The sequence below is a fragment of the Physeter macrocephalus genome, chromosome 1, assembly GCF_002837175.3.
Source record: "Physeter macrocephalus isolate SW-GA chromosome 1, ASM283717v5, whole genome shotgun sequence".
Classification (NCBI taxonomy): Eukaryota; Metazoa; Chordata; class Mammalia; order Artiodactyla; family Physeteridae; genus Physeter; species Physeter macrocephalus.
In genome coordinates, this window is record NC_041214.2 from 88022022 (window position 1) to 88030297 (window position 8276).

Genomic DNA, 8276 nt, shown 5'->3' on the forward strand with positions numbered 1-8276 from the left:
CGTACTGCAAAAAAAAAAAAAAAAAAAAAAAAAAAAAAAAAAGGCCAAAGTGAATATCTTAAGTCTCATGGCTTATAGAAAGTGAAGCCAAAACCAGAGCTGAGTTCTGGCCCAGGTAGGAGGTGCTGGATGTGCACCTGTATGGGAGGAATATATGTTGGGTGAATGTTCAGCTGGGTTGCACAGGTAAGTATTTGTTGATAAACAGGTATCCCATGAGCCCCACCCCAGCTGCCTGGCCCCTCTCTTGTAACTCCAGTTCCCTCTCCCCCATGATCCAGCAACCAAGGAGGTAACATCTGACCCAGCAGGGGCCCCCAGGACCCTGCTTCTAAGGACAATGTCCATTCTGTTTGGTCAGTGCCCGTTCCATGTGGTGTTTGATATCCTGAATAGCACCCGTGAGTGTTCAGAGGGCTATGGTCTTCTCTGGGGATGAGGTACCCCGTCAATGCCATGGGGTGTACCTATGACAAAGATGAGGGCCTTTGGAGGTTCTGTAAAAAGAGCTAGAAAGCCTAGAAAAAACTGGGGATTTAGAAGGAAATAAGAAGACAGTAACATTAGTGAAAATGGAAACTTCAGTTTAGGGACCCGAGGAAGGGCACAAGAACCTAGAAAAAGAAAAAGGCCATCGGGAGAGTCCCACGAGGAAGTCTCAGGGTGTCAGGCTGGGCAGTGATAGGGAGACCATGAACATGTCTGAGCGTGAAGGAGGTGGCCCAGGGCCAGGCATGGAAAGACCCATTTGCCACAGACCCTGCAGGCTGAGGAAGAGAGCTCAGCCTTTCCCTTTGGTGGGACCACTGAGGGGAGACACTGGAAAGGCAGGAGAGACCTGAGGGATCATGGCTGGGCCTAACAAGGAGCAAAAATAGAGACGATCAGGAGGAGCCAGTGTCCAGCCTGGCACCTAAAATAGAATGATATGAAGTTATTGGGGAGTATGATGTGCACCCCAAGATGAGCCCCTGAGGAGCATTGTGGGTGCTGGGTTGCCTCAGACACTTAGGTCCTGCTTAAGAGAGCCACGGTGGAAAGACAGAGAGCCCCAAGTGCTACCTTGTGAAGAAAAATCCCCTCCCGATTCTTTTCTTTCTTGGAGGGGCCAACAAAAAGTTTCTTGGGGCACACAGCACATCACTTGAGCAAGGTGACCTTGTGGGCTGAGGTTGGAGGTGGGGAGTCCCTGTGTCCTCACACGGTTTTTTTTTTTTTTTTTGCGGTACGCGGGCCTCTCACTGTTGTGGCCTCTCCCGTTGCAGAGCACAGGCTCCGGACGCGCAGGCTCAGCGGCCATGGCTCACGGGCCCAGCCGCTCCGCGGCATGTGGGATCTTCCCGGACCGGGGCACGAACCCGCGTCCCCTGAATCGGCAGGCGGACTCGCAACCACTGAGCCACCAGGGAAGCCCCTTCACAGGGTTTTGTGGCCACGTTTAGCCGTCACTGGCACCAGCCCTGCTCCTCATGCCCACCTCTCTAGTGAGAACCACTATAGGGTTCTACTTCCTCTTTTATGCCCTTTCTTCAGCCTGAAATCACTCACGCATCAAAATGAGAAGACACGTGTGGTTTGGTCTCAGCCGCTGACTCCATGCACTCTGGAAATCAGTTGGTTTTGCCTACCCACATTCATTTCTCCTTCTGGTAACAGCTCCTCAATTCCCCTTTGAGGAAACCACCCCTTCCTTTCTTTTCTCTCTTCCTTTTATTTTAAAAAATGTTTTATTTGTGGTAAAATACACTAACATAAAATTTACCACCTTAACCATTTTTAAGTGTAGAAATCATTAGTGTTAAGTATATTTACACTGTTGTGCAACCAACCCCCTTCCTTTCTTAAAAAGTCTGTGTTCTTTTGGGTCTGGCCTCAACTCATGGCTCCAAGATGAGCACTGTGATCAAGGCTGGGCCCATCAGAGCCTCCTAATTCCTTAACCACAGTGATTGGTTTATAACAGGTATAGCACAGATGCCAAGCCCATGAGAATCAATCTAAACTTTTTGCTGGGACTATTAGAAAAGAGGCTTTCTCTTCCTGCTTCAGATGCCAAACTGGTGGGAATTAAGCTTAGAGCTGCAGGCAGCCATCTTTGTCAACAACTTTAGGATCTGCCTGATAATGAAGCCTACCCAAAGGAAAGCAAAGGTGAGGAATGGAGATAGATGGATGCCTGGCAATGTTTGAGCACCCAGATCCAGCCATGCCTGAAGCTATTCCCCATAGACTTTTTGGTCATTTGAAACAATAAATCCTCTTTTTTTTTTTTCTCCTGAAACCAAGCTCAGTGAGGTTTTTGTCATGTGCAACTATACGACCCCTAAACTCAAGTTGACAGTTGCTTGTGAGGCTTGATAAGATCAGTGTCCTCTTTTCCTCTCCTCAGCTCTCTGAGCTTTCAGAGATCATCATCTAACCTAGCCCAGAACCCCCCACATATTGAACACATAACATTCGTTTGATGATGAGGTTGAGAAGAATAATTTGAAATGAGTATAACAAGGAAAAATATTTGTCACTAATGTGCAGATACACCAGTGAGCATCCCTGACCATACATGCATGTCCTAAGAAAGATAATGTTTTTCAGTCATGGGTGAAAGCCCACCCTCCCCTAATGTATGTGTTTACAGTGTGGATCTGAGCATGATGTGAGGTACACCTAGTGTTCCATCCAAGAATCTAGCTCACACTTTGTGATGTGGATGCACACCACAGCCAGAACACAAATTACAATCAGTACTAGCATCACTCTTTCGAAAGAATCAAAAAGACTAGAGACAGACAGGTCAATGTATCCCTAACACAGGCCCCGGGACAATTACCAGGAGCCTGCTCTCTGTTTGGGAGCCTCCTGTCCTTGGATGATGGGTTTAAGGACTCTATGGGATCAGGTTCACATGGGTTTTCATGAAGTTCCCATGAGGGCACCCATTAGATGAGATCACCCTCTTTGTGCAAGAGGTTTTGATTTTTGTTGAACCTAAACACGGGAGTTGAGGTTACCCATCCCCCCGGGGCCCATGATTCTATAAGCCCCTCTAGGAACTCTCAGACATACATGTACAAACCTATGTGGTATGTGAGGAAAATAAATAAGTCTCAGGGCTATAAAACCCAGTAAACCATCAACCTCCACAGAAATAGTCTGTGCAGCACAGCCAGTAGGTGAAGGGGACACAGGTGACCTCAGAAGGCCAACTCTACAAACTGAATGATTCTGCTGTCCAGACTCCTAATAGGCTGTTCCCGTCATGGAAGAAACCTCCCGTGGGGTCCTTTCACTCCCCCCTGTAAGTGCAGCACCCTGGACCAGCCCTATCCAGGGGCTCAATTCCTAGGACCTTGCCTCAGCCTCCTGGAGTCCCAGCCACCGTTGGACACGTGGTCACCTCCCCTCAGGGATGCAGTGAGCTGGCAGCCCATTCTGAGGGCAGCACACAGCCCGCTCGGTGGCTCCTTACTTCTGTCAGCTCCTGAGGGCAGGGGGATATATGTTGAATCCTCCAGAATCCAGCCCACATGGAGAAGCTGCGTGGGCTACAGAAGAACACTGTACAAGGGGATCAGAGGCCTGGAGTCTAGTCTCCAGGCTGTGGGTTCAAGTAACAGAACCTAGGAAATCTCCCAAGGACACACACCCTGTGGGGAACGGGCTTTGTCTGTCTTCTTCACAGCTCTAGCCCCAGCCAACACCTTGAACTCCAACTTGCCTGCACATGGAAGATATCCATAAATATGTTGTTGTTCATGAGTTTCAGGGTCTTCGTCTATGAAATCGTGGTTCTCAATCCACGTTGTTGGGCAGGAAAGGCAGGCTGAGTGTTCACAGGGCAGTCTCACTACATCCAGCCATCCAGGTCAGGGAGGGAGCATTACTGTTCCCGTTTCGCAGACGAAGAAACTGAGGCTCAGGAATTGCCCCCCACAGAGCCAGGAATCAAACCCAGGTCTGACTCTGCAGCCCTCACTGTTTCCACTACACCACGCCACCTCTAAGTCTCCCAGAGGGAGGTATTTCCACCTCCACCCAGAGCTGTAGCCCCCAAACAGAACTGGTGGAGCTTGGATGCAGCAAGCCACAACTTCCCCCGAGCTGTGGGCCGCGGACGCTGACCTCCTGCCTCCCCACTCTTCCGAGCCGCCCGCCTCTGGAGGGACCGCGGCTGCCCCTCAGGAAATACTCACGGCTCCCGCAGGCCCAGGCGGCTCCGCGGGGCGCATCCTCTCCCGGGGCTCTGGCCTCCTCCTCGACAGCAGCCGAGCGCGGGGTTGAACTGCCTGCTCTCTCTGGGGCATCAGATTATTTTAGCACTTGCGGAAGGAACTGACGGAAACTGAAGTCACATGGAGAACGAGCAGCTCAGCGACTCAGCACTCACAGAGAGCAGGCATCTTACAGGGAACTGCCGCCGCGGGTGGGTGGCAGGGGGGATGGGAGAGGGCTGGCAGGAGGCGGGAGGCAGTGGCCCCGGGACTACCTACTGGATTAGTCGCCAAGGAGGTCATATATTTTAATGGTCTCCCAGCAGTGCTAACCAAGGCTCCCCAGGGCTTCTGGCCTTCGAGATTTTGAGGGGGTTGGGAACTGGGGGCCCTGCCTACGAGCTCTGCTGACCCAGAAACTCTTCTTCAAGGTTATGTCCAAGGGTCAAGCTAGGGCAAACTTTGAGAATGGGTAGGATACGCGTTTCCCAATTGGGAGAGAGTCATCCACTCAGCTAGTCTTTACTTGACTCCAGCAAATCAGAAAAAGAAAAAGAAATGGAAATTGCTTTGTGGTGCCATGAACTGCTTGATCATAGGCAGCATGGATGAATTTTTTTGTACCCGATGTGTACAAAATTCCCTGCTAGCTCTTGCCAAGGATGCAAAAGGATAATTGAATTCATAATAGCCACCATCAAAGAGGTGTGCCAGGCACTACACTAAGCGCTTTCTATGCATTATCTCATAGCTCCTCTTCTCCAAAAGCTTACTGTCTAGGACTTCCCTGGTGGCGCAGTGGTTAAGAGTCAGCCTGCCAATGCAGGGGACATGGTTTCGAGCCCTGGTCGGGGAAGATCCCACATGCCTAGGAGCAACGAAGCTCAAGGGCCACAACCACTGAGGCTGCGTGCCACAACTACCGAAGCCCACGTGCCTAGAGCCCGTGCTCCACAACAAGAGAAGCCACCGCAATGAGAAGCCTGCGCACAGCAACAAAGGGTAGACCCTGCTTGCTGCAATTAGAGAAAGCCCGGGTGCAGCAACGACGACCCAACGCAGCCAAAAATAAATAAATATAAATTAATTTAATTTAAAAAATTAAAACAAACAACAAAAAAAACCCCAAAGCTTACCATCTAGTGGAGAAGGCAAAATATTTACAGTGTCTGCTGCATTCAGAAAGAGTAATGCAAACAAGCATACTCTGTGAGTCAGAGCTAGGATCTCCAGTTCTGCTCTTTCCCATCAGATCTGGAGAGCTGAAGTGTCCTCGAGAGCTCGCTTGCATCTCTTGTAGCCTGTAGATTTGTGATTCTGTATTGCATTACTATCATTAGCATGTTCATCCTAAGAGAACAGGAGCAAGTCCTTCCTGCCACAAACATCCAGTAAATTGTCTCTGCTCCCTAAAATATTCATTCGTAACGGTAATAATGATAACACCAATGGAAAAACACTAAACAAAAGTCAAATTGTCACAAACCAAGGTTGTCTTTTAGGCCTTTTCTTCTCATGGTATACACATTTTCTACTCTCATGTCTTTTGTGTCTACCAATTTGTTGATTATTCCCAAACTGTAATTTCTAGCTCCAACATTCTCTCCCAAGAGAGAAGATCCAAACATATTTTTAACTGTCCACTGGTCAATGTCACAGAGTGGCCAGAACACAATGTGTCCTAAACTGAACTCATGCTTTGGCCTAGCTGGTCTCTCCCTGTATTTGGCTGTCACTATTTACAGCATGCCTCCAGCCTTCCCAGACTCCACCTCTCATATTCCCTGCTGATTCTAACTCAGAAACGTTTCTTGAATCCAAACCTACTGTTAATGCTTGATGCCACTGCCCTGGATCTAGACCTCATCAACTCATGTCTGGATCATTTCAGTAGCCTCCTTAAACCGGGCTCCCTGCCTCCAAAGATTCCACCCAGAAGCCATGGGCATCATTCTAAAATATATATTGAGTCATCTCACTCCCTGCTTACAGCCCTTTCATGGCTTGCCACTACCTCTTACATGGATCAGCAGTTTAAAACCAGGTTCAGCAGGTTCAAGGTTCCTAAGGACTGTCTGGTGGGACTCCGGGCATTACATCCCCTCCTTATCCCAAGCAATTCCACTTGTAAATATTTTATTATTATTATTTTAACATTTATTTATTTATTTGGATGTGTCGTGTCTTAGTTGGGGCTCGCAGACTCCTTAGTTGCGGCATGCGAACTCTTAGTTGCGTTATGCGAACTCTTAGTTGTGGCATGCATGTGGGACCTAGTTCCTGGACCAGGGATCGAACCCAGACCCCCTGCATTGGGAGCAGGAGTCTTAGCCACTGCGCCACCAGGGAAGTCCCCACTTTTAAATGTCTTATACGTTAAGGTTCTCCTACAGAATTTCTTTTTTTTTTTAACATCTTTATTGGAGTATAATTGCTTTACAATGGTGTGTTAGTTTCTGCTGTATAACAAAGTGAGTCAGCTATACGTATACATATAACCCTATATCTCCCCTCTCTTGCATCTCCCTCCTACGCTCCCTATCCCATCCCTCTAGGTGGACACAAAACACCGAGCTGATCTCCCTGTGCCATGTGGCTGCTTCCCACTAGCTATCGATTTTACATGTGGTAGTGTCACCCTCTCACTTCGTCCCAGCTTACCCTTCACCCTCCCCGTGTCCTCAAGTCCATTCTCTATGTCTGCGTCTTTATTCCTGTCCTGCCCCTAGGTTCTGCCTATTTCTTTTTTTAGATTCCGTATATATGTGTTAGCATACGGTATTTATTTTTCTCTTTCTGACTTACTTCACTCTGTATGACAGACTCTAGGTCCATCCACCTCACTACAAATAACTCAATTTCATTGCTGTAACAATTTACATTCCCACCAACAGTGCAAGAGGGTGCCCTTTTCTCCAATAGCTGCCTCTCCAGCAGTTATTGTTTGTAGATTCTTTGATGATGGCCATCCTGACCGGTGTGAGGTGATACCTCATTGTAGTTTTTATTTGCATCTCTCTAATGATTAGTGATGTTGAGCATCCTTTCATGTGTTTGTTGGCAATCTGTATATCTTCTTTGGAGAAATGTCTATTTAGGTCTTCTGCCCATTTTTTGATTGGGTTGTTTGGTTTTTTTGATACTGAGCTGCATGAGCTGCCTGTATATTTTGGAGATTAATCCTTTGTCAGTTGCTTCGTTTGCAAATATTTTCTCCAATTCTGAGGGTTGTCTTTCGTCTTGTTTATGGTTTCCTTTCCTGTGCAAAAGCTTGTAAGTTTCATTAGGTCCCATTTGTTTATTTTTGTTTTTATTTCCATTACTTTAGGAGGTGGATCAGAAAAGATCTTGCTGTGATTTATGTCAAAGAGTGTTCTTCCTATGTTTTCGTCTAAGAGTTTTACAGTGTCCGGTCTTACATTTAGGTCTCTAATCCATTTTAAGTTTATTTTTGTGTATGGTGTTAGGGAGTGTTCTAATTTCATTCTTTTACATGTAGCTATCCAGTTTTCCCAGCACCACTTATTGAAGAGGCTGTCTTTTCTCCATTGTATATTCTTGCCTCCTTTATCAAAGATAAGGTGACCATATGTGTGTGGGTTTATGTCTGGGCTTTCTATCCTGTTCCATTGATCTATATTTCTGTTTTTGTGCCATTACCATACTGTCTTGATTACGGTGGCTTTGTAGTATAGTTTGAAGGCAGGGAACCTGATTCCTCCAGCTCCGTTTTTCTTTCTCAAGAGTGCCTTGGCTATTTGGGGTCTTTTGTGTTTCCATACAAATTGTGAAATTTTTTGTTCTAGTTCTGTGAAAAATGCCATTGGTAGTTTGATAGGGATTGCAATGAATCTGTAGATTGCTTTGGGTAGTATAGTCATTTTCACAATGTTGAGTCTTCCAATCCAAGAACATGGTATATCTCTCCATCTATTTGTATCATCTTTAATTTCTTTCATCAGTGTCTTATAGTTTTCTGCATACAGGTCTTTTGTCTCCCTAGATAGGTTTATTCCTAGGTATTTTATTCTTTTTGTTGCAATGGTAAATGGGAGTGTTTCCTTAATT

The 8276-nt window shown here is 46.8% G+C and overlaps 1 protein-coding gene across 1 annotated transcript in view; it reads right to left on the minus strand.

The window, feature by feature from the left end:
- The window catches only part of NRROS (negative regulator of reactive oxygen species), a 26273-nt gene extending 21998 nt beyond the window's left edge, over positions 1-4275 (minus strand). The window contains exon 1 of the mRNA XM_007115308.1: positions 4191-4275. The gene's annotated coding sequence lies outside the window, so the exon portion shown is untranslated. The remainder of the gene's footprint in view (positions 1-4190) is intronic.
- Positions 4276-8276: the final 4001 nt, after the last annotated feature.